At 46.0% G+C, this 26,464-nt stretch overlaps 1 protein-coding gene across 4 annotated transcripts in view; it reads right to left on the reverse strand.

Moving 5' to 3' along the window:
* The window catches only part of sema4ba (sema domain, immunoglobulin domain (Ig), transmembrane domain (TM) and short cytoplasmic domain, (semaphorin) 4Ba), a 401,715-nt gene that overhangs the window by 330,643 nt on the left and 44,608 nt on the right, over window positions 1-26,464 (reverse strand). For 2 of the 4 annotated variants that reach the window (XM_078241520.1, XM_078241522.1), the window contains exon 1: window positions 2,885-2,986. The exons of the other annotated variants lie outside the window; for them this stretch is intronic. The gene's annotated coding sequence lies outside the window, so the exon portion shown is untranslated. Of the gene's footprint in view, window positions 1-2,884; window positions 2,987-26,464 lie in introns of those variants that run through there. 4 annotated transcript variants of the gene reach the window in all.

Consider the following 26,464-nt stretch of genomic DNA (forward strand, 5'->3'; position numbering starts at 1 on the left):
AAATGGCCCAGCAAACCACTCAGTTCAAGGGTGATTAGGGATGGGCAGCACATGCTGGCCTTGCCAGTGATGCCCACGTCCCATGAAAGAATGAAAAACAAACCCAAAACAAAGATGTGCAGGTTAGGGGTGGATTGGCCGTACTAAATTGCCCCTCAGTGTCCTAAAATGTGAGGGTTAGGGGAATTATCATAGAATTCCTATAGTGCAGAAAGAGGCCATTCGGCCCATCAAGTCTGCACAAACAACAATCCGACCCAGGCCCTATCCCCGTAACTCCACATATTTACCCCGCTAATCCCTCTAACCTACGCATCCCGGGACACTAAAGGGCAATTTAGCATGGCCAATGCACCTAACCCGCACATCTTTGGACTGTGGGAGGAATCCAGAGCACCCGGAGCAAACAAAGGTAGACATGGGGAGAACATGCACACTCCACACAGAATTAGCAGGGTAAGTATGTCAGGTGATGGAGATAGTACAGGAGGGTGGGCCTGGATGCTTTGTTAGAAAGTCAGTACAGACTCAATGGGCAGAATGGCCTCTTTCTGCACTGTAGGGATTCTATGAACCAGTCTGACAATGCCAAAGCAGTGGAGGGAGATGTTGGCTACATAATGAAGCAACTTGACAATATACCAAGACCCCTCTAATCCTGAAGTAATACGGTGACATGAATTGATCCAAAGGATAGACTTGATAGATTAGCAATTTGTTGATGTTGTTAGTTTATCTGTTCCTCCAGTGACGCCGCATTCTGTACTGCTCCAACTCTAATTCCAGCACAGTGCGTTTCATCGAAATTCCACTGTGCGAAAACAGCTAACCATCCATGATTAGCAGTATTGACGTACTGTACCACTAAAGGTATCTTATTAAACTAAATTCATTTCAGTGACATTAAATCTGTAGAGGGAATACATGATAAAATCAGATTGGAAAGCCGAACGATATCAGCTATCACCTTTACGTCATGAGTGTGAAAGCTGCTACTCCCTAAAGGATAGATATTCTGTAGCCTTCAGAACATCCAAAACACCTTAATGTATCCTAATAATGTACACATCACGGCCACTTCTGCCCTGCAAACATTTGAGTGCGTGATCTTACTGGCTCACCATGCCGGATGATTGGGTTGTGAGCTGGTGAGATAGGCCAAGAGGCAAAAAAAATTGGGTTTGAGCCCGATTTCTCACCTGTCACAATCTTGCCAACTCCATTTTGCCACTGAAATCAGTCTCGCACCCTTTCAATATTAATTACATGATTAACATGTCATCAATGAGCCCCGGACGCTGTTGTCTGGGCTCACTTACCCTAGCTCCACTTGCCAATCGAGGTCCTCAACGGCGAGAATCACAGATGATCCCCACCAATGGGGACCAGACGTGATGGCCTCGCCAGTGGGACCAGGGGCCATTGGGCACCCTGGCACTGCCACCCTGGCACCCTGGAGTGTACATTGTATACTGGAAGAGAGCAGGGCTCCTACGCAATGGTGGCCCTAGAGTTCAGCAGTTGGCTTCAAAAGCAAGCAGAGGTAATTTTAAGATCGAGATACAAGAGGGGTAAGGGAATTGCAGTTAAGAAAAATGTCATCTCATATTGAAAGGCAACAGTTCAGAGATGTTGCTATGCACTGAAGGGCAGAGGAATCATCCATTACATTCTGGCCAGTGTTTATCCCTCAACCAAAATCATTAATACAAATGAAATGGGCTCCATCCAATTGCGATACCTCGCTGTGCGTAAAATGGCTGCCATGTTACCCTACATTAGGACAATGACTATACGTCACAGATACTTCACAGGCTGTGAAGTCACTTCAGGATTTTCTGAGGCCATGAAAGTTGACATATAAACGCAAAGACAATGGGCGAGATTTTCCTCCCACATGCACCCAAGACCAGAAAAATGGTCCGCCCAATTTTCTGTCCCACCAGCTACAATTCCTGCGGCGGGAGGGACCAGAAAATCTTGTCCAAAGAGTTGAAAGGTATGATACGGTTATATAAAGCTCTGATTAGACACATCTGGAGCATTGCATTCAGTTCTGGGCACTGCAACTTCGGATGGATTGGAGTGGGTGCACTGCAGATCCATTAGAATGAAAGAGGGGCCAAAAGAGGTCAATAATGAGGACATGTTGCATGGACTACATCTGTATTCCATTGAGTATGGAGTGATCTAATTGAAGTACTTACGACAACTAATGGAATTGATAGAGAGAAATGTTCTGCTTTTCCAGGAGTTCAGAAGGGGTCATAGCCTAAATATTCAAGCCAGGCTGTTCAGGCAGAAAGCATTTCTTGATACAAAGTGTCATGAAAGTTGGAAACACTCTCCCCTAAAAGGTGTGGTAGTTGTTGGGGGATGGGGGGAACATCGGGGGCCAGGGGTGGGAGGGGGGGGGGAGGGTGGTGGGTCAATTGAAAATGTTCAAACTGCGATTGATATTTATTGAGCTATTAAGGGCTAGGGAACTAAGTTAGGTAGAATGAGTTAAGTCAACCACGTTCTGACTTAACGATAGGACAGGCTCAAGGGGCTGAATGGCCTCACCTGGTGCCGATGTTAAACACAAGTCCTTTTCTCACTCATTTGAAAGGGGTGGCATGGGGGAAATGAAAACATGCGGAGAGAAGCGAAGAACTAAAAGGCTCTCCCAGTTCAGAGAAAGTTCAAGAGGAGGCACGCTGGCATCATTCCTGGGATCAGTTAGAGATTAAACAAGGAGGTCTGCTGAAAGAAATCACTGGTTAGAAGCACAGCCATCAGGAATTTCTGGCTCGCTCTAGGTAGAGGCCAATCCAGAATCATCAACAATGCTTTGTAGACATGTAGGCAGAGCACAATTTTCATAATAACTATCTTTTTGTACCTTTCCAGGGATGTAGCCTGTCACAGATGCCTCCATTTTCTGTACTCCTGGAATGGGTCCATTCAGATGGCAATAATTTTGGGTTTGTCAGCCTGAAATCCGTGCTGCCAATGTCCCTCTAAATGCTACTCTTTAGGGCAATTGTAACTTTGGCATTGTGCAGGTGCAACTAATTTCAGCCCGGCTGTTATTGAGATAATATCAGTGTCAGCTGATCGTATTTGCCCGCTGTCACTTAAAGAAACCACCTAAACAGTCTATGCCAAGGCATCGGTGAACAGGTTACACAATGTAATGTCACATTTTAACCCATTTTCAGTATTGTTCATGGCGAACCTACCCTCTCCTTTCCTTCTCCCCTAAGTATGGGCAGCACGGTGGCACAGCGGTCAGCACTGCTGCTTTACAGCACTAGGGACCTGGGTTCGATTCCCAGCTTGGGTCACTGTCTGTGCGGAGTCTGCACATTCTCCCCGTGCCTGTGTGGGTTTCCTCCGGGTGCTCCGGATTCCTCCCACAGTCCGAAAGATGTCCCAGTTAGGTGAATTGGCCATGCTAAATTCTCCCTCAGTGTATCCAAACAGACTGTGGTGACTAAGGGATTTTCACAGTAGCTCCATGTGAATGTGGGTCCTGGTGCTGTGAGGCAGCCACTGTGCCATCGTGCTGCTCATCCCAATACATATGACAATAATAAATCTAATTTGCTTCGGATGGACCACATACAAATTGCACGGGAAATGAACATCACACGCTACAGCATTGACGTCACATTTTTGCCTTTTGATTGAGGAAAGGTCAGGATCAATATCATAATGTTCCTTCAGTAGATTCAGCAATCCTCTCTATGCCGAAGTGAATTTACTGATAGTGCGTCGCAAGAACTGGATGATATTTGAAACACAACACTGATGAATCTTAGTCTTGTTTTTTCTTAACATTCTTTAAGCTAGAGATAGGAATCTGATTTTCCAACCAGTTCATCGTCATCAGCTGATTTAAGCCAGGAGGTTCTTGCAGCATTTGTTTACATCTCAGAACCAAGTGTTGCGTGCGTTGGACAAAGGGATCAGGTTCAAATTAATCAAAGGAAAATTTAGCACTAATAGCAGGTTTTCACAATTGACGAATACAGGATAGACCTTGCCGTATGCATAACTGACCGCCACAATTCCCATCTTAATTACAGTGGTGACTACATTTTCAAAGTATTTCATTGACTGTAAAGTACTTAGTGGGTGTCCTGAGGTCATCTCTCTCTCTTCGATATGGTCAATGTAGATGCTGAGCAACAACTGGGCGGCACGGTAGCACAGTGGTTAGCACTGCTGCTTCACAGCTCCAGGGACCTGGGTTTGATTCCCGGCTTGGGTCACTGTCTGTGTGGAGTTTGCACATTCTCTTCGTGTCTGCGTGGGTTTCCTCCGGGTGCTCCGGTTTCCTCCCACAGCCCAAAGATGTGCGGGTTAGGTTGATTGGCCATGCTAAAATTGCTCCTTAGTGTCCTGAGATGCGTAGGTTAGAGGGATTAGTGGGTAAAATGTGTGGGGATATGGGGGTAGGGCCTGGGTGGGATTGTGGTCGGTGCAGACTCGATGGGCCGAATGGACTCTTTCTGTACTGTAGGGTTTCTATGATTCTACCATTTTACGTTCAGATGCTAAGCCGGATTAATTGTGGCAGAAGTAACAATGTGTGTCATTGTGGTGCCTCTTTCATCATCATGAACTGGGCACGGAGGCGTCATATTTTCCATGGCCTGTTCTGGGTGACCATAGTCTCACAGTTGGAAAGTTTCAATTTTCCACTTGTACACCAATGTCTGCCATGGATTTTGTGGATGTGACTTGGGACTGCCCTTAAGCTTTGGGGATGATTGAAGCCAGGAATGTTCCATGTCATGTTTTTCCTGGGGTGTCACGGGCACTTTGCGAACCCCATTCAGCTTTCTGAGGTCTACCAGGGTTGAAGTCACACTGTTGTAGGTTAGGGGACCAAAACAATTGGTACGGCGTCAGGGAGCGCTGAGCGACAACACTGGGGTCCTAAGGCTGTGAAAGGACTACACAAATGCAAATCATTTTGGTTTGGTGAGAATGATTAAACAGCTTTGCAGATGATAGGATGTGAGTGTTGCTGGCTAGGCTCTAATTGCCCTTGAGAAGGGGGTGGTGAGCTGCCTTCTTGAACCACTACCGTCCCCGAGGTGTAGGTACACCAACAGTGCTGTTAGGGAGGGAGTTCCAGGATTTTGACACAGCGACTGCAAAGGAACGGCGATATATTTCCAAATCATAGAATCCCTACAGTGCAGAAGCAGCCAATTCGGCCCATCAAGCCTGCACCGACCACAATCCCAACCAGGCCTCATCCTCTTAACCCCACATATTACCCTGTTAATTCCCCTGACACCAAGGGACAAATTAGCATGACCAATCAACCTAACCCACACATCTTTGGAGTGTGGGAGGAAACCGGAGCACCCGGCGGAAACCCACGCAGACACGTGGAGAATGTGCAAACTCCACACAGTGACCCGAGGCTGGAATTGAACCCGGGTCCCTGACGCTGTGAGGCAGCAGTGCGAACCACCATGCCATCGTGGCGAATGGCTGAGAGGGGATCTTGCAGGTGGTGGTGTTCCTATGTATCTCCTGCCCTTGTCTTTGTAGATAGTAGTGGTCATGGGTTTCGAAGGTGCTGCCTAAGAAACCTTGGCGAGTTCCTGCAGTGTTTTTTATAGATGGTACACACTGTGCCACTGTGCGTCGCTGGTGGAGGGAGTGAATGCTTTTGGATGGGGCACTAATCAAGTGGGCTATGTCCTGGACAGCGTCAAACTTATCAAACATTGTTGGAGCTGCACTCATCCAGGCAGGCGGAAAGTATTCCATCACACTCGCGACTTGTGCCTTGATGGTGGAAAAGCTTTGCAAGTCAGGAGGTGAGTTCCTCACCCCAGGATACTTGACCTGCTTCTGTAGTCACAGTATTTATATGGTTGGTCCAGTTCATCTTCGGCTCAATGGTAACCCCCAGGATTTTGATAATAGGGGACTCAACAATGGCAATGCCATTGAATGTCTAGGGGCGATGGTGAGATTTTGTCTTGTTGGAGATTTTTTTTATTAATTCATGAGACATTGGCATCGCTGGCTGGCCAGCATTTGTTGCCCATCCCTACTTGCCTTGAGGGCAGTTGAGAGTCAACCACATTGCTGCGGTTCTGGAGTCACATGTAGGCCAGACCAGGTAAGGACGACAGATTTCCTTCCCTAAAGGACATTAATGAACCAGATGGGCTTTTCCAACAATGGTTTCATGGTATTTCCAGATATATATTAACTGAATTCAAATTCCATCATCTGCCGTGGCGGGATTCGAACCCACGTCCTCAGAATATTAGCTGAGTTTCTGGCTTAATAGGTTTTGATTTGATTTATTGTCAAATGCATTAGTATACAGTGAAAAGTATTGTTTCTTGCGTGCTATACAGACAAAGCATACCGTTCATATAGAGGGAAAGGGGAGAGTGCAGAATGTAGTGTCCGAGACATAGCTAGGGTGTAGAGAAAGATCAACTTAGTGCGAGGTAGGTCCATTCAAAAGTCTGATAGCAGCAGGGAAGAAGCTGTTCTTGAGTCGGTTGATACGTGATCTCAGACTTTTGTATGTTTTTCCCGATGGGAGAAGGTGGAAGACAGAATGTCCGGGGTGTGTGGGGACCTTAATTATGCTGGCTGCTTTTCCGAGGCAGTGAGAAGTGTCAATGGATGGGAGGCTGGTTTGGGTGATGGATTGGGCTACATTCATGTGTAGTTTCTTGTGGTCTTGGGCAGAGCAGGAGCCATACAAAGCCGTGATACAATCAGAAAGAATCCCTACACCATTAGGCCATCATCTCCCCATCGTTATTGCCTGGCACTTTTGTTACACAAAACATTTTGTTACACAAATATTACTTGCCGCTTGTCAGCCCAAGCTTGGATATTGTCCAGTTTTTGCTGCATTTGGACATGAACTGCTTCAGTGTCTGAAGAGCTGCAAATGTTGCTGAACATTACGCTATTATCAGCAAACGTGTAATAACAGCGCTGTAACAATATTACCTACACTCATTAATAATGATCTGACAGCAACGAACCAAAACAAGGAAGATAAGACTGGTGCCTCAGAATTGGAAGGCAGTCCCTAACCACCTGCAGTATGGTACGCACTGCATCAACATCATCACTTAAAGTGATCAGCGGCCCCATCCGCATGAAGGAAGTTAGCAATGAGTCTGAGGAATAATGATCACCAGCGTGGTACAAAGGAAAGTCCAGGAAATCAAATGTTCAAACTGCTGGGTGCCATTACCGTGTGAGGAAGCGAGCAGAAAAGATAGCAATGACAAAGCCTTGAAAAACACTGACAGTTCTGAGTACAGGCTCATGGCACATGGAGATAAGGAGATTGAATGGAGGTATGCTGTCAGTTGTGTTCCTGCAGTTATTGCAGTGCACAGCAGACCTGGCAGCAGTGGTGGGTTTATGAATGACTAAAGAGATGGTTGACAGGAAGGGAGCAAATCTGAAAGCTGATGGCATGAGATTTATTCACAGACAGGTGGGGGTAGATTTAGGAGCAAGCTCCACAAGCACAACTACCAAGGGGAATTGAGGATTATTGCCAGGAGCTCAGGAGTTGTGATTTAGGGAGTGTTGTGAAGACTGAATGAGAGTGAGAGACTGGAAAATGGAGGCCAGGGTGTATAGCTTATTTAGCGAATGCAAAGTCCCTCAGCCAAGCAGTTTCTTCTGGTCCTGCTGTGTTGAGTGCAGACAGGCCTTTGCTGAGCCTGTGGATTAGACACTCTTCTATGACGTGCTATCTAGTTTGCTCTCTCCCACAGGCACTTAGGAGGCTGACACTAATGCCCCATCTGTGGAGGTTGGCCAAGAAGAGGCCATGGCCAGTCCTATTGACGATGGACCACTCTTCCCTTGCAACCAGACAGCTGTTGGGTTGGGTTTGAGACCAGGTTCTTGGACCGTGTCCAATGATTCTCCTTCATTTGTCCAGGTGGAATTTGTGTTGAAGTCCCGCATGAGAGGGATTTTCCAGACCAGCCTTCTTGATGGGAGCGGTACCTTGGGTGGGCTGAATAGATCAGCAGGAAGTGGCAGGTCGGTTGGGGGGGGGGGGGGGGGGGGGGTGGGGGGGGGAGCATTGTGAACTTTGAGATCATTTTGTGGGTTATTGCAAGTCGGTGGATATGTGGGAGGAGGAGTGATGTTTGCCAGGACAGGGAGCCAAGGGGGTGATGTTGAGCACAAAGGGGTTGTATAGAACATTGGTGAGGCCACAGCTAGAGTACTATGTGCAGTCTGGTTGCCACATTATAGGACGGATGCGATCCACATTATAGGACGGATGCAATTGCACTGGAGGGGTGTTCCAGGAATTTGACCCAGTGGCGGTGAAGGAATGGGGCAACAGCTACAAGTCAGGGCGGTTTGTGGCTTTGAGGAGAACTTGAGGGTGCTTGTGTTCCCATGCATCTGCCACTCTTAGTCTGCCAGGTGGTTGAGGTTGTGGGTTTGGAAGGTACTATGCAAGGAGCCTTGGTGAGTTGGTGTTTGGGACTACAAGTAACTTGTCTGATTTGTGCATTTGTTGGAGCGTCCAATTCTTGTAGCTCTGTTTCACTCCACGTACAACCAATCCGGATGGTAGTTGATTGGGAAAATCAGCTATTTTATGGTTCTACACTCAGACCTTTCCATGGCCTTTACAAATCCAATATTCAGGACATTTTTAAAAGATTTATCTTGCTTCCTCCATGTAACAATGCACACAATTCTGCATCACATAATTATAAAGGAGTTAAAATATAACCTCATGTAAGAAAAATGTAATCGGTTAATACACTTTATCAATGACTTTAGTTTTAGTGAGTTATTTATCAGTAGACCAAGCACAGCTTCCCTTTGTTCTTCATTTCCAAATTTTACCCTTGCTATGTTCCATTGCTATTCCACCTGCCCACAGTTATGGGCAGCATGGTGGCACACTGGTTCGCACTGCTGCCTCACAGTGCCAGGGACCCGGGTTCAATTCCCAGCTTGGGTCACTGTCTGGGCAGAGTCTGCACTTCTCCCCGTGGCTGCATGGGTTTCCTCCGGGTGCTCCGGTTTCCTCCCTCAGCCCGAAAGACGTGCTGGTTAGTTGCATGTTCCGTGCTAAATTCTCCCTCTGTGTACCTGAACAGGCGCCAGAGTGTGGCGACTAGGGGATTTTCCACAGTAACTTCATTGCAGTGTTAATGTAAGCCTACTTGTGACACTGATAAATAAACTTTAAAAAACTTGAAGAAACTATGTGAAACATTAAACTGTATCTTTCACTCAGTACCACTTGTACCAGTCAGCTTAGATGTATACCATTGCAGAGCTAACCATTCTTCCTGTAATGATCAATCGATTGAAGTTCTTCGAAATGTATATGCTGTCTTCTAATGAGATTTACTGGAGTGATTAAACTGACCATTGCTTTAAGGTCAGCCCTGACTCACTCGCCCAGTGGTATTTTAAATTGACACAAATCTTCTTGCAAAGGCGAAACATTAACATAACTGCAATATAAAGACAAATCAATAGCCACAAACCTCAGGGCAGTTTGAATCGCCCCTTTTCTCACTGTGTCTCAAGACCTCATTACCTTCCTGCCCATATTTCTTTACTTATTTATGGGATGTGGGCGTCGCTGGCTTGGCCAGCATTCATTGCCCACCCCTAGTTGCCCTGGAGAAAATGACATGTGACAACAATAAATCAAATCAAAAACTTTCAACAGATCCCTGTGATCAATTGAAATGATAAGCAGAACCTCATTTAGCATTTCTCCTGATGGATGGTATCTCCAACAACACAATACGGTGGCACAGTGGTTAGAAATCATAGAAATCATAGAAACCTTACAGTGCAGAAGGAGGCCATTCGGCCCATCGAGTCTGCACCGACCACAATCCCACCCAGGCCCTACCCCCACATATTTACCCGCTAATCCCTCTAACCTACGCATCTCAGGACTCTAAGGGGCAATTTTTAACCTGGCCAATCAACCTAACCGCACATCTTTCGGACTGTGGGAGGAAACCGGAGCACCCGGAGGAAACCCACGCAGACACGAGGAGAATGTGCAAACTCCACACAGACAGTGACCCGAGCTGGGAATCGAACCCGGCACTGCTGCCTCACAGCATCGGGGACCTGGCTGCGATTTCCGGCTTGAGTCGCTGTCTGTGTGGAGTTTGCACGTTCTTCCCGTGTCTGTGTGGGTTTCCTCCGGGTGCTCTGGTTTCCTCCCACAGTCCAAAGATGTGCTGGTTAGGTGCATTGGCAATGCTAAATTCTCCCTCAGTGAACCCGAACAGGTGCCGGAGTGTGTGGCGACTAGGGGATTTTCACAGTAACTTCATTGCAGTGTGAATGTGAGCCTACTTGTGACTAATAAATTTAACTTTAACACTGCCTTACACTTTCAGCCCAGATTCCTTGCTCAAGTTCCAGAGTGTTTTCTCAACCCACCACATTCTCGACCAGAAGCTCGAGCCTCGCTAACTAATCCAAGCTGTCACATGATGCAAAAAGCCAAATGACCGGCTGTGTGTTGAAATAGCGTTGGTGTCAGCCATGGTTCAGTTCAGTAGCACCCTCACCTCTGGACCAGAGGGCTGTGGGTTCAAGTTTCACTCGAGTGACTGCAGCACGACTGCCATACCAGGGGAATGCTGCAATGTTAGGAGTGCCATCTTTCAAATGAGACATTAAACCTTGGCCTTGTCCGCACCTTCTGATAGACGGAAAGGATCCCATGGTAACATTTGAAGATGAGCAGAGGGTGGCCAATAATTCGCTCTCAAAAATCACCAAAAATGCACATTAGTTGGTCGTCTTGGTGTGAGCTTGCTGCACTACCAGTGTTTACATTTCATAAGTACTTTCAGAGTTCCACAGCACTTTGGGACATCGAGGTTACAAAAGGCACTCTTAAAGTTTAAACAAAGACTCAAGTTTTGCAATACATGGTGCTTGCTTGATTGACTCCTTCAACAAATCCATGGTATAGGGTTCACTGGACCCAGCAGATAACAACAACAGCCACCTGTTCCACTGCTCTTTTTCATACATACAGTGCAGAAGGAGACCATTCGGCCCACTGAGCCTGCACCGACAACAATCTCACCCAGGCCCTATCCCCATAACTCCACCCTGCTACTCCCCCAACACTACAGGGCAATTTCCCATGGCCAATCCACCTAACCCGCACACCTTTGAACTGTGGGAAGAAACCGGAGCACCCGGAGGAAACCCACACAGACACGGGGAGAATGTGCAAGCTCCAGACAGACAGTGGCCTGAGGCCAGAAGTGAACCTGGTTCCCTGGAGCTGTGAGGCAGCAGTGCTAACCATTGTGCACCCATTCTGCGAGGAACTGGAGGTTCCATCAGGAGACAAAATGTCCACAGAGCGAGAAGAATTTCTCACTGGTGCCGCGGCACTCTGTCAGTCCTGTGACCAGCTTTCGTAACTCAGTCACACAAACTGTGAGAAGAGTTCCCACCGGGGAGCGGGCTGCTCTTTATCTCCTGCTTTTATTGCTGCTCCACACATAATGGAAGATTGCCAGCCGAACGATCACCCAGCGTATTGCACAGGCACAGAATGTTCCAATGGTTCAGTGTTTGCAGGCGGTGGTTAACCTGCCTGAATTCATATCCTGCTCTCTGACGAAAGATGGGCACATTATTTCCCTCCACACCATTAACTAACAATCAGCCTCTTCCAAAAGCTATTACACGTGAGCCAGCATGTCAGTCGTTCGTCTTCCTCACAAGAATTCCTGAATTTCCATTATCTTCATCAGAGTCTTTCATCTGAAGATGTGTGGGAATAATAATTTCAGTTCTGTCCACAGAAATGTATTTAGATAAGACGAGTGCAGCATGTATAGCTGCTGAAAAAGCAATATTTTCTGACTGATAAAATCGCAGTATCTGTGAACATTACCAATGCAGACACAGTTCACATTAGATCCCAGTGTAGCTGTAATTGCAATAAATTTCACAATACACTCCTCTATCTGGAGTGATTCAGTGGAAGATTACAAAGCATCAACAGTGACAGAATTTCTCTGTCCTTTTCCTTCTCCTGTTTTATTCTGAAAACAATAAGAATAATTGAAAAGGAAGTTAAGCATCTTCCTGTTTATATATTTCCTTTGGAGATTATAGGAGGTACAGTTTGAGACGCTGGGCCTCCCCTCTTTTGCCGTTTCCCTCTCCATCCAAACCCTGCCTCACTAACAAACTTAGTTTGCTAAAGTTTATTTATTGTCACAAGTAGGCTTACATTAACACCGCAATGAAGTTACTGTGAAAATCCCCAAGTCGCCACACTCCGGCGCCTGTTCGGTAACACTGAGGGAGAATTTACCATGGCCAATGCATCTAACCAGCACGTCTTTCGGACTGTGGGAGGAAACCGGAGCACCCGGAGGAAACCCACGCAGACACGGGGAGAACATGCAGACTCCGCACAGACAGTGACCCAAGCCAGGAATCGAACCGGAGTTCCTGGAGCTATGAGGCAGCAGTGCTAAACACTGTGCCACCGTGCCGTCTATGATCCAGTGACTATTCAACAGTGAAGCTCAGGAGTCCTGGTCCCAGTTGCCACAGCCCTTCCAGCTAGGCTAGTCCAGGAGACCAACACTGATCATCCAGATAAGGCTCAGAGGTTAAAGTCTACTTCGCCTCCCATCTATCTCTGGCCCAGCTGACACCAAAGTCCCAGTTTTTCCTTAAAACTGCCCCCTCATTATTTCATTCTGAGGAGACCAGAGGTCATGCGTGTAAGTTACACAAAGGATGGCACTAGGTTAGATATCAGAATTGGAGACTAATGGGGCAAGTTGCCAGATCGTGTTCTGACCGTTTATTTGCCGTAAACCTTCAATCGTGAGCTGGATTGCTTCTTGCCTAGGTTGGCGATCACAGCCTTCACAAGACAGGCAGAATTCTAAGTAATATAAATCATGATCTTCTGGAGGCAATAGCGTCATGGTACTGTCACTGGACTAGTAATCCAGCGAGTCAGGATAATGCTCTGGGGACCCAAGTTCGAATCCCACCACAGCAGATGGTGCAATTTGAATTCAATAAAAATCTAGAATCAAAATTCTGGCAGTGACCATGAAACCATTGTCATAAAAACCCATCTGGTTCATGAATGTCCTGATGTGGAGATGCCGGCGCTGGACTGGGGTAAACACAGTAAGAGTTTTAACAACACCAGGTTAAAGTCCAACAGGTTTATTTGGTAGCAAATGCCATTAGCTTTCGGAGCGCTGCTCCTTCGTCAGATGGAGTGGATATCTGCTCTCAAACAGGGCATACAGAGACACAAAATCAAGTTACAGAATGTCCTTCAGGGAAGGAAATCCGTCGTCCTTACTTGGTCTGGCCTACACATGACTCCAGATCCACAGCGAGCGGTTGTCTCTCAACAGCCCTCTGGAATGGCCTTGAAGTCACTCAGGCAATTGGGACAAGGCAACAAATGCTGGCCCAGCCCACATCCAATGAATGAATAAAACAAAAGGACTAGTTTTGATTGTTGCAGGTCGGGCAAGGAAGTCCCAGATTTGGTTTTGTTGCAGAAAGTGGCCATGGGATTATTCATGCATTTCTCCGGTGTTTAAATGGTGGTTTTGGGAATCTTCTTCCGGAAGATATCACGTTGGGCTGGTTGTTCTTTCCCAGCACACTGAGGATACACTTCATCGTCCTATGTGGCACCACCACCGTGCGAAATGGGATACATTCCGAGCAGATTTGGCAGCTCAAAACGGAGCATTCACAAAATGCCACGGAGCTTCAGCAACTGCAGAATTCTATTCAACCACAATATATAACCTCCTGGCCTGACATATCCCTCACTATGCTACCAGCGGGAATTAAACCCTGGTTCAATGTGGGGTACCTAATGAGGCTACAACGAGCAGCACCGGGCACACCAAAAATTAAGCTGCCAACCCAGTGAGGTTATGACACAGGACTGTTAAACTGAGGAAGGAGCATGTTACAGGCAGAGGTAAGTGATCCCACAGCCAGTGAACCATATCGAAGCTTTGCAGTTCCTGCCACGTCAAGCCATGAATGGTGGCAGACAATTAAACAACTAGAGGATTTTCACAGTAACTTCATTGCAGGGGTACGGTGAGAGTGACAGCCCTTGACATTAGGGCAGCTTTTGACCGAGTGTGGCATCAAGGAGCCCTGGGAAAATTGGACTCAATGGGGATCAGGGTAACTCTCCATCATCTCGAGTCAAACCTAACACAAGGGAAGTTGGTTGCTGTGGTTGGAGTTTAATCATCTCAGTCCCAGGATATCGTTACAGGAATTCTTCCAGTTAGTGCCCTAGGTTCAATCATTTTTAGCTGCTTCATGAATGACATTCCCCCCAACACAAGGTCAGGAGTGGAGATATTCGCTGATGATTGCTCAATGTTCAGCACCATTCGCGACTCCTCAGCTACTGAAGCAGTGTGTCCACATGCAGAAAGATCAGAACAACATTCAGACCTGGGCTGATAAGTGGTAAATTACAATCATGTCATACAATGACCATTTCCAACAAGAGATCCCCAATCTTTTGACATTCAACCATATTACCATTACTGAATCCCCCTTCTTCAACGTCTTAGGAAGTTAATATTGACCAGAAACTAAACTGAATCAGTCATATAAATACCGTGGCTACAAGAGCAGGTCAGAGGCTGAGAATTGAAGCGTGTAACTTGTCTCCTGACTCCCCAAACGTAGTCCACCATCAACAAAGCACAAGTTGAGAGTGTGATGGAACACTCTCCATTTGCTGAGTGCAGCTCCCACAACATTCAAGAAGCTCGACACTCAGGAGCTTGGCACCATCCAGGAGAAAGCAGCCCTCTTTATTGCCCCCCCCGCCTTAAACATTCACTCCCTCTACCACAAAAGACCACAGTATGTACCTTCTACAAAACGCACTGGAGCAACTCACCAAGGCTCCTTAGACAATACCTTCCAAACCCAAGGCCTCTAACACTAGATATAAGAAGGCTAGCAGTTGCATGGAAAAAACACTCCTTGGAACTCCCCTTCAAGACTTTCATCATCCTGACTTTGAACTCCCTCCATAACAGCCCTGTGGGTGCGCCTACTGAATATGAACTGCAGCGGTTAAAGATGGCGGCTCACTACCACCTTCTCAAGGGCAATTAGGGATAGGCAATAAATTCTGGTGTTACTAATTACACTACCATCCCATGAAAGAATAAAAGCAAAATTTTCATACATTCGTGCATTTTGCGAAAAATGATTTCTAAAGAGACAAGGTAGGATAACCATTCACCAAGAAACATTTAGATACTCCACTACCATGCAAGATACTGTATATTTAACCAATACATCGTCATGTAATTGGGAAAAATGGATCTGCCGAGCCAGTTTCCAAAACAAACTGAAAACTTTACTGTGCAAATTAATGAAGGAATGCGATTTTGGAAATCCTTCAAGCGGAAAACTTTGAGCAGAAGGCGAAAGTCCCTTCAGTGATTACATTCCAGTTTGATTTTATTACAGGAACATGTTGAAAATTATGAATTTTGATAGAACAGATAGGGAGAAACTTTCCACTGGCAGAGGGTCACTAACCAGAGGACACAGATTTAAGATAATTAACAAACGAGGCAGGGAGGAAGGTTAGGAAAAAAAGACCATTTCTTCAGCAATCTGCAAGGTGTTGCTTGAAAGGCTGGCCAAAACTGATTTCATAGTCACTTTCAAAAGATACTTAGAAAAGAAAATGTGTATCCAGCAAGGGTTTGAGATGAAATGGTATCTATTTAAAGAGACAGTGCCATCGAAGAATGCCTAGCTATCATCATAGAATAGAATGAATCATAGGATCCCTACAGTGCAGAAGGAGACCATTTGGTCCATCGAGCCTGCACTGGCAACAATCCCACCCAGACCCTTCCCATAAACCCCCCGCATTTACTGCTAATCCCCCTGACACCAAGGGGCAATTCAGCATGACCAATCACCCAAATGCGCATATCTTTGGAGTGTGGGAGGAAACCCACGCAGACATGAGGAGAACGTGCAGACTCCGCACAGATCCTTCTACCGTCAGCTAACGGGAACAGTTTTTCTTTATCGGTCTTATTTAAACCTGTCAAAATCTTGTGGGTTTAATTCTCACTCCCCCTTTTACTAACAAGTGTACGGAATGGATGGGGGAGATTTTCTCATTAACCTGCTCGGGTAGTTTAGGTTGGCCGGGTGGAGCAGACAGTGGAGATCTGGGCAGAGTGTGGATCACCGTTGGGGAAGGAGCCCATCCCATTTTTCCATCTTTTTAACCCCGGCTTGTTCAACCTACAGCCCCCAAACTATTCGAGGTGACCCCCAGAGCCGGTCCTCAAACTATTCGAGATGGCCCCCAGACTATTCGAAATGGCCCCCGGAGCCAGTCAAACAGGTATGCTGGAGTGGAACATTGTACAAAGAATTACTGCTGCAATCATTGGCCATTCCTCTCACTCAATTACTACTGACAGGCTCTGACTGGAGGAGCCACAAATAACAGAGGCGATGAGATTACTGCAAAGAGATTTCCTTTTGGGGGAGGAGGCAATGGAAACAGGGTTCCAGTGGTAAGGAATGCGAGTGCCAGGGCAGGAATTAATTACTCAGGAACTCTTTTACAGATGCACTATAGAAGGCATCCTTTCTGGTTGTATCACAGCTTGGTATGGCTCCTGCTCTGCCCAAGAAACTACAAAGGGTCGTGAACGAAGTCCAGTCCATCACGCAAATCTGCCTCCCATCCACTGGCTCCGTCTACACTTCCTGCTGCCTCGGAAAAGCAGCCAGCATAACAAAGAACCCCACGCACCCCGGGCATACTCTCTTCCACTGGGAAAAAGATACAAAATGTCTGGGATCACATACCAATCGACACAACAGCTTCTTCCCTGCTGCCATCAGACTTTTGAATGGGCCTACCTCGCACTAAGTTGATCTTTCTCTACACCCTAGCTATGACTGTAACACTGCTTTCTGCACTCTCTCCTTTCCTTCTCTATGAACGGTATGCTTTGTCTGTAAAGGACGCAAGAAACAATACTTTTCACTGTATACCAGTGCATGTGACAACAATAAATCAAATAAGATCTGACAAGGCAAAACCTACAAGCAGAGCTTGACTCTCACAAGCTGTTCTGTTTCAAAGCTGCGGATTCCCACTTCTTGCCGAATTTTATCTTTGTGTTGTCAAAGATGTTTTCTGTACTCTATTATCGAGAATCAGCCTTTAATGTTAAGATACTGAACTCTGTTCATTCATCATTGCCTTCACCTCTGCGCAGGTGAGAACTCTCCTTTTGTTTGAACTCAGTTACAAGAGTACATAACACCCCCCCCCCTCATACCGACATGTCCGATTACGAGTTCTCGATACGCATTGATACCTCCGTCATTCATCCAAATCATCAAGAGCAGTGAACTTCAAACAGAAGGAGGCCAAGGCGAGAGAACAATGCCTCCAGACGAAGCTTCTCCAAGCCTTGCGATAAGGTTAAGTGGACTCTGCAGCACCGGCTACTGATCCTAAGCGACCCACATGATAGAAGCGGAGGGTTTTATCAGGAGCCATCGCTTGAAGTTGGCCTTTCCCCTCTACAGAAGACGTCACTCGTCGTTTAGCGCACAGCCGTTCCGAAAGCAAATCTAACTATCTTTTCCTTCTGGCACAAAACTCTGGTTCTAAGGGCGCCAGCATACTTTATCACAAGAGAACATCTGGTGCAGGAGGCAGATGTTGATACGAGGAAGCAATGGGAGCCACATTGTCACGATGGAATGCGCAGATGGAGCTTTCTTGTCACACATATGATCACTTTCATGTGAAAACCCAGGTCAGATAGCGAGGAATCGGATCAGTGAAGGATTGTTCGGGGGCTCCTGATCCAGTGAGCCTTCTGCTCTAGTTCAAATAAACATGGGTTCGTACTTACTAAACTTTCCGTTTTAGATCATGTTTAAACAATGCTCCTGTCACACAAACTTTGGATGCAAGGAGAAAACAGATTTCTGACAAGATTAAAACCTCAAGTTCCTTTTTACACACCCTCAAACTCCAAAGTGCGTTACAGCTAATGAAGTACATCTGAAGTTTAGGAAAAGCTCTAATGCTGGCATAATTCTGCACTAGTGAGAGAGTTCAAAATCTCATCAGGGTAGTCCGAGATTTTGAATTCAAAATAGTGAAAAAAAAACTCAATGAGTTCACAAACGGGAAGGAAATCTGCCATCCTCATATGGTCTGGCCGAGGTGCGAGTCCCATTTCACTGCTCTGTGAGTGTGTGAACAAACTAGTCAGATGAGCAACAAATCCCAGTCTCTCAGTGACAGCCCCATCCTGAGGTTAAATCAAGACAGCCAGTTATGCACACACACAGCAAGGTCCTGCAAACAAGGGTGAGACTAAAGATGATAATCTTTACTTGTAGGCCGAAACTCTACCGGAATCGGAGTCGGCGAGGTTCTCAGAATAGAAATCTCCATTGGCCTCGGGCGGGATTTTACGGTAAAATCCGGCCTACAGTGATGTTAACAAGGACAGCGAAAGAGAACTCCTCCACTCTTCTACAAACAGCACCATGAGAATTCTTCACACAAACCCAAAAGGGAAGACAGAGTCCTGGCGTAAGATTACATTCAAAAGATGGCACTTCCAACAATCCCAGAACCATCTTCAGCGGCTTCAACACTGACCTCCCTTCCATTAGAAGGTCAGAAATGGGGATGTTTGCTGATGACTGCACAATGTTCAGTATCATTCGTGACTCCTCAGATACTGTCCATGTCCAAATTGTGGTGATATAAACAGGGCCTAGTTTTAAGGCTGATAAAATTGGATATCCTAAATTAAAGAATTGGGCATGTTGAAATCAAACACAGTCAAACCTCAGGCAGGCCAATTGTACAATACACAAACGTGTCTGCGCCTGACCCATCAACCACCCATCAAAGGTCGTTACTGATACTTAGCAGGAGATCATTGCACCTCATTGAAATGCACCGGCCTATTGTTAGAAGCGCAGATCGAGCCAGACTTTCTGTCACCAAGAGTTCCTGTAGATACCTTATCTGATAACAAGTTCAACAACATGGAGATGGACACTTGGGGGGCGGACCCTGGTGTCCTGTCAGGCAGACATCAAGAAACCCACTGGGTATTGGAACCCCCTCCTGGAACCTCATTGGCCAGAAGCCAGAGAAGTTTCTGGAAAGGCAAGCAGGCTGGGGGATAAGGGGATACACTTTGAGAGACCAGCAGCGAGGACTTGACGAAGGAGGCGGCCTTGCCCATTTGGAAGACTGACCGAAGAAGGAAGGAAGGAAGAAGCTGCCATCGAGACTCACCTTCGTGACAACTGACCAGAGGGACTCAGAGAATCGGGCCTGCAGTTCAACCAAACCATCTTTACGGGTAGTATACTTGAATCTGCTGGGGTATTCTCTTGTTTTATGTGGGTAATTTAAGGGTTAATAGTGTTATTATTCATAAACTTGTTGAACCTTTACTTGTGTTTGTCCTTTGTCCATCTTGAAAATAAGGGCACCGGGGTAAAACCTTGTAGTAAGTAAACTGGTTGAAAGTATCTGAGAATTAACAGGTACAACAAAATGCAGTAAGACCTGGACAATATCCAGGCTTGGACTGCCAAGTGGCAAGTAACATTTGTAACACACAAGTGCTGGACAACGACCATCTCCAATAAGAGAGAATCTAACTATCTCCCCCTGACATTCAATGGCATTGTCATCATTGTTCGGGGCAGCACGGTGGCACAGTGGTTAACATTGCTGCCTCACAGCGTCAAGGACCCGGGTTCGATTCCCGGCTTGAGTCACTGCGGAGTTTGTACGTTCTCCCCGTGTCTGCGTGGGTTTCCTCCGGGTGCTCCGGTTTCCTCCCACAGTCTGAAAGACCAGTTAGGTGAGTTGACCATGCTAAATCCTCCCTCAGTCTACCCGAACAGACACCAGAGTGTGGTGACTAGGGGATTTTCACAGTAACTTCATTGTAGTGTTAATGCAAGCCTACTCGTGACTAATAAATAAATAAACTTTTGAATTCCTCCAGTATCGACATCCTGGGTTCTGGCATTGACCAGAAACTGAACTGGCTCAGCCATATAAATATCGTTATAAAGTTAAGTGGATTCTGCTGCACCAGTTTCTGATCCAAACCAACTCACGTGGTATTAGCTGCGGATTTTATTAGAAGCCATCGATCCCCTCTACAGAAGAAGTCATTTGTTGTTCAGTGTACAGCGTTCCGAAAGGAAAATCTATAAGAGCAGATCAGAGCTGGGAATCCTGTGGTGAGTAACTCACCTCTTGACTCTCCAAAGCCTGTCCACCATCTACAAGGCACAAGTTGGGAGTGTGATGGAACACTCCCCACTTGCCTGGATGAGTGCAGCTCCAACAACACAAGAAGCTCGCCACCAGCCAGTACAAAGTAACCTACTTGATTGGTACCCTTTCTACAAACATCCACTCCCTCCACCACCTATGAATAGTAGCAGCAATGTGTACCATCTACATATTACACTGTAGGAACTCACCAAGGCTCCTGAGACAGCACCTTCCAAACCCACAACCACTACCATCTCAAAGGACGAGGGTAGCAGACACACAGGAACACCAACACCTGCAAGTTCTCCTCCACGTCATTCACCATCCTGACTTGGTAATATAACGCCATTCCTTCACTGTCACTGGGCCAAAATCCTGGAACTCCCTCCCTGTGGGTGTACCTCCACTGCATAGACTGTAGTAGTTCAAGAAGGCAGCCAACTTCTCAAGGGTAATTAGGGATGGGCAATAAATGTTGGCCTAGCCAGCGATGCCCACAGCCCACGAATGAACTTAAAAAACATCAACGCTCCCTCAGCACTTCACTGAAAGTGGCAGCCTGGATTATTTGCCCAAATTTCTAGAGTGGAATTTGAATCAAGGGGGGGGAGGGAGAGCTGATACCAACAAGTTTACAAGTCCAATATGGGGAGTGATCATGCCTGAATTTCCCTTTCTGCTGTGCTGGTTCACCTAATGGCAAGCGTCAGGAATCTAAAACACGGGGGCACAGTGTCAGGATATGAGGCCGATCATTTAGGACTGAGGGGAGGAGAAATTTCTTCACTCAAAGGGTTGTGAATCTTTGCAATTCTCTAACACAAAGAGTTGTGGATGCTCCATTGTTGAATAGATTTAAAGCTGGGATTGACAGATATTTGGTCTCTCAGGTAATGAAGGGTCATGGGGAGAGCAGGTGGGAAAATGGAGTTGAAGCCCAGGATCAGCCATGATCTTAGTGAATGATGAAGCAGTCTCGATGGGCCGGAAGATCTATTCCTGCTTCTATTTCGTATGTTACATCGAAACATAGAAAATAGAAGCAGTAGGAGGCCATTCAGCCCTTCGAGCCTGCTCTGCCATTCATTTTGATCATGGTTGGTCATCGAATTCAATATCCTGATCCCTCCTCCTCCCCATGTCCCTTAATCCCTTTAGCCCCAAGAGCTATATCTAATTTCTTCTTGAAATCACACAATATTTTGGTGTCAACTGCTTTCTGTGGTAGTGAATTCCACGCATTCACCACCCTCTGGGTGAAGAAATTTCTCCTCACCTCAGTCCTAAAGAATTTACCCCTTATCCTCAAACTATGACCTAGTTCTGGACTCCCCCACCATTAGGAACATTCTTGCAGAATCTACCCTGTCTAACCCCGTTAGAATTTTATAAGTTTTTATGGGATCCCTTTTCACTCTTCTAAACTCCAGTGAATATAATCGTAACCGATTTAGTCTCTCCTCATATGACAGACCTGCCATCCCAGGAATCAGCCTGGTAAACCTTTTCTGTACTCCCTCTAGAGCAATGACACCCTTCCTCAGATAAGGACAACAAAACTGCACACAATACTCCTTTTTCTTATGTTCTTACACTCTGAAGGATAATTTCCTACCCAAAGAAGCACAAAGTTTTGTTGATACCATCCTGACTGACTTTGCGCAAGGTCAAATTTCTGAAATACAACTGATTTGAATAGTGACTCTCCACATGAGTCATAGAGCAGTGCAATGCCAAAATTAACAAATTGCCTTTCATATTGGTTGAAGTAAAATATACCAAAGATGATATCAAAACTTTGAAATGAGACAGGATGACTAATTCTGAATTTAATCATATTTTACTGGCATCAAGGGATATGAGGAGAGAGGGGGAATATAGCATTAGGATAGAGGATCAGCCATGATTATAGTGAATGACAGAGCAAGCTTGAAGGGCCGAATGGCCCACTCAAGCTCCTAGTTTCTGTTTAAAATGTACGCATCGGTACTTCCAGGGAAAGGGCATCCTCTCAATTTGAGAATACGTAAGACCATAAAACCATAAGACATAGGAGCAGAATTAGGCCACTCGGCCCATCAAGTCTGCTCCGCCATTCAATTATGGCTGATATTTTTCTCAACCCCACCATTCTCCTGCCTTTTCCCCATAACCCCTGATCCCCTTATTAATCACGAACCTATCTATCTCTATCTTAAAAGACAACCAATGTCTTAACAGGAGACCCACACGGTTTTAAAAAAAGGGTTGTTTTTTGACACGAATCCTTTCGAAATTCTTATACATTTCGTAACAAAGTAAAAATCATTCATGATTTATCAAACTTTTTAAGTGCCATTTTTAAAAATGATTTATCTGATCAAAATTATTGTAGAGTTAAATGTGCTTAAATGTTTAATTTTGAAAATGGTTTAAATTTTTAATTTTGTAAAATCCATTATCTACAAACTTGATTTTCCAACATCTTTTTTCCCAGTTTTTGTGGCACAGTTGACTCAACAACGTCTACGAATACCCCCAGCCGATTCTGCCATCTGCTGGGCCCCGCGGAGTCAGTGCCGGGAGGGAACTCTACATGTGAACAGACGCATTAGAAGCAAGAGAAGGACTCTTGGCCCCTCGAGCCTGCTCCACCATTCAATAAGATCATGGCTGATCGGATTGTAACCTCAACCCCACATTCCTGCTTACCCCCAGTAACCTTTCAACCCCTTTGTTGATCAAAAATCTATCCAACTCAGCCTTAAAAAGATTCAAAGCTTCATCTTCCACCGCTTTTTGAGGAAGAGAGTTCTAGAGACTCATGAGGGAAAAAAAAAATTCCTCATCTCTGTCCCAGTCTGCAGGTGCAACAGGTGATCAAGAAGGCAAATGAGATGTTGGCCTATATCGCAAGGGGGATAGAATATAAAAGCAGAGATGTCTTGCTGCATCTGTACAGGGCATTGGTAAGGCCGCAGCTGGAATACTGTGTGCAGTATTGGTCCCCTTATTTGCGGAAGGATATATTGGCCTTGGAGGGAGTGCAGAGAAGGTTCACCAGGTTGATACCGGAGATGAGGGGTGTTAATTATGAGGAGAGACTGAGCAGATTGGGTTTGTACTCGTTGGAATTTAGAAGGCTGAGGGGGGATCTTATAGAGACCTATAAGATAATGAAGGGGCTGGATAGGGTAGAGGTGGAGAGATTCTTTCCACTTAGAAAGGAAGCTAGAACTAGAGGGCACAGCCTCAAAATAAAGGGGGGTCAGTTTAGGACAGAGTTGAGGAGGAACTTCTTCTCACAGAGGGTGGTGAATCTCTGGAATTCTCTGCCCACTGAAGTGGTGGAGGCTACCTCGTTGAATATGTTTAAATCACGGATAGATGGATTCCTGATCGGTAAGGGAATTAGGGGTTATAGGGATCAGGCGGGTAAGTGGAACTGATCCACTTCAGATCAGCCATGATCTTATTGAATGGCGGGGCAGGCTCGAGGGGCTAGCTGGCCTACTCCTGCTCCTATTTCTTATGTTCTTATGTTCTTATTAAATGGGTGACCCTTTATTTTAAACAGTTACCTTGAGTTCTAGATTGTCCCACAAGAGGAAACATCCTCTCCACATCCACCCTGTCAAGACCCCTCAGGATTTTCGTCTCTTATCCTTCTAAACTCTAGTGGATACAAACCAAACCTCTCCAGTTTTTTCTCATCAGACAACTTGCCCATACCAGGTATCAGTCTAGAAAAATTCAATTCCAGCCTTGGGTGACTATGTGGAGATTGCACGTTCTCCCCGTGTCTGTGTGGGTTCTCTCCAGGTGCACTGGTTTCCTCCCACACTCCAAAGATTAGGTTGATTGGCCACGATAAATTGCCCCTTCGAGTCGAGGGGGTTAGCAGAGTAAATATGCGGGGTTAGGGGGATAGGTGGGATTGTTGTTGGTGCAGACTCAATGGGCCGAATGGACTGCTTCTGCACTGTAGGGATTCTATGAAAGCCTTCTCTGAACTGCTTCTGACATATTTATATCTTTCCTTGAATAAGGAGACCAATACTGTACACATTACTCCCGATGTGGTCTCACCAATGCCCTGTGTAACTGAAGCATAATCTCCCTACTTTTGTAATCAATTCCCCTCACAATAAATGATAACAATCTATTAGCTTTCTTAATTACTTGCTGTACCTGTACACCAGCCTCCCGAAAGGCAGCCAAAGTTTCTCCCCATTGGAATAGTAATAGGTTTGTGCAGCAATTTATTCAATGTCCATTGGAAGAATTAGTGTATGTTTGATATGAAAAAAGACAAAGAACACTCATGTTTCTCGCAGTTCAATGAACCTTATCACAACCAGTTTAACTGTATTCATTTAAGACATACACCATATACATTTCAGTGTACATCTTGCATAAGTTTTAAAGTTTATTTATTAGTTTCACAAGTAGGCTTACATTAACACCGCAATGAAGTTACTGTGAAAATCCCCGAGTTGCCATGCTCAAGAAGCGTTCAGGTACACTGAGAGAAAATTTAGCATGGCCAGTGCATCCAACCAGCAGGTCTTTCGGACTGAGGGAGGAAACCAGAGGAAACCCACGCAGACACGGGGAGAATGTACAGACTCTGCACAGTAAGGAGTCTAACAACACCAGGTTAAAGGACTCCTTACTGTGTTTACCCCAGTCCAACGCCGGCATCTCCACATCATGACTCTGCACAGACAGTGACCCAAGCCAGGAATCGAAGCCGGGTCCCTGGTGCTGTGTGAGGCAGCAGTGCTAACCACTGTGCCACCGTGCTGCCCAGGTGGGCGAACTGTGGGATGTGTGATGTGGAAGTGGTTGATTCCATTCCTGCTGCCTTTGGCCTCTGTGCTGTTATTCCTCGGCATGGTGGTCGTAGCCATAAAGGATGGCATGATGAGAGGTGAGCAGCAGGTGGATTGTTGAGGTCGTTGTGTGGTGGCAGGCTTGGGTTGATGCAAGCCTTCTCCAGGAGCAGTCTTGGTTCAATCTCCCTCCTTCTGTGAGGGGGTGGGATGTTGCTCAGGAGAGTTGAATTTCTCAGAGGGTACCTGAGATGATGCAGCCAGTGGTCTTCCAGGACCATGGTGACTTTATCTGTATTAGCATAGCTTTTCAAATGCAGCTTCCAGTTATCCCTCTTCAGCTTGCATCCAACCTCCAGGCCAATATGTAATTAAAGATGTGTCACTTCACCCATTCTTGCCAATTAAATTGGATGATGGGATACTTCTTTCACCAATTTCTGATTTAATTGAATTGTCAGCGAAGAGGCTAAAGGGAGGGAGCCACTAAAAAACCAAGTGTGACGCATCCTGATCAGCCCTTTACATGTGGAGACCTGACTGCCTGTGGGTCGCCCAACAATAATAGTTTGGGTGGAGTAAGTGGGACATGCTTTTAAAATCAAACCAGTTAATCACCGACTCAGCAAACCTCCCTGATGTCAAGCTAAAGTGCCATTACTTTGCTCGTCAGGGAGATAGATGTCTGTTATCCCAAGTTTATCCAAATCCAAGCCCGTAAAACAGTTATGGCGCTGGGTTCAAACGCTCCGCAGCCTGGGGACAAGATCCTTCTCAACTCAAACTGAGAAACACGTGAAGATAAATAATTTTTTCCCCCCATTTTCATCTCTCGTTATTTGGCACAGTGGTTGGCACTGCTGCCTCAGGGACCCAGGTTCTATTCCCGGCTTAGGTCACTGTCTGTGCAGAGTCTGGACATTCTCCCGTGTCTGCGTGGGCTTCCTCCGGGTGCTCCGATTTCCTCCCACAGTCTGAAAGCCGTGCTGGTTAGGTGCATTGGCCGTGCTAAATTCTCCCTCAGTGTACCCGAACAGGTGCCGGAGTGTGGCGACGCGGGGATTTTCACAGTAACTTCATTGCAGTGTTAATGTAAGCCTACTTGTGACATTAACAAATAAACTTTTCTTTGAGAAGCTCGAGCTCAAACAAATAAGCCACTGCACACAATATATAATGTTCACCCTCAGTGCCCGGACAGTAATCCTCGATTCTGTTTAAAGGGAGAAAGCAGCTATCTGTC

Source organism: Mustelus asterias, chromosome 24, assembly GCF_964213995.1.
Source record: "Mustelus asterias chromosome 24, sMusAst1.hap1.1, whole genome shotgun sequence".
NCBI lineage: Eukaryota > Metazoa > Chordata > Chondrichthyes > Carcharhiniformes > Triakidae > Mustelus > Mustelus asterias.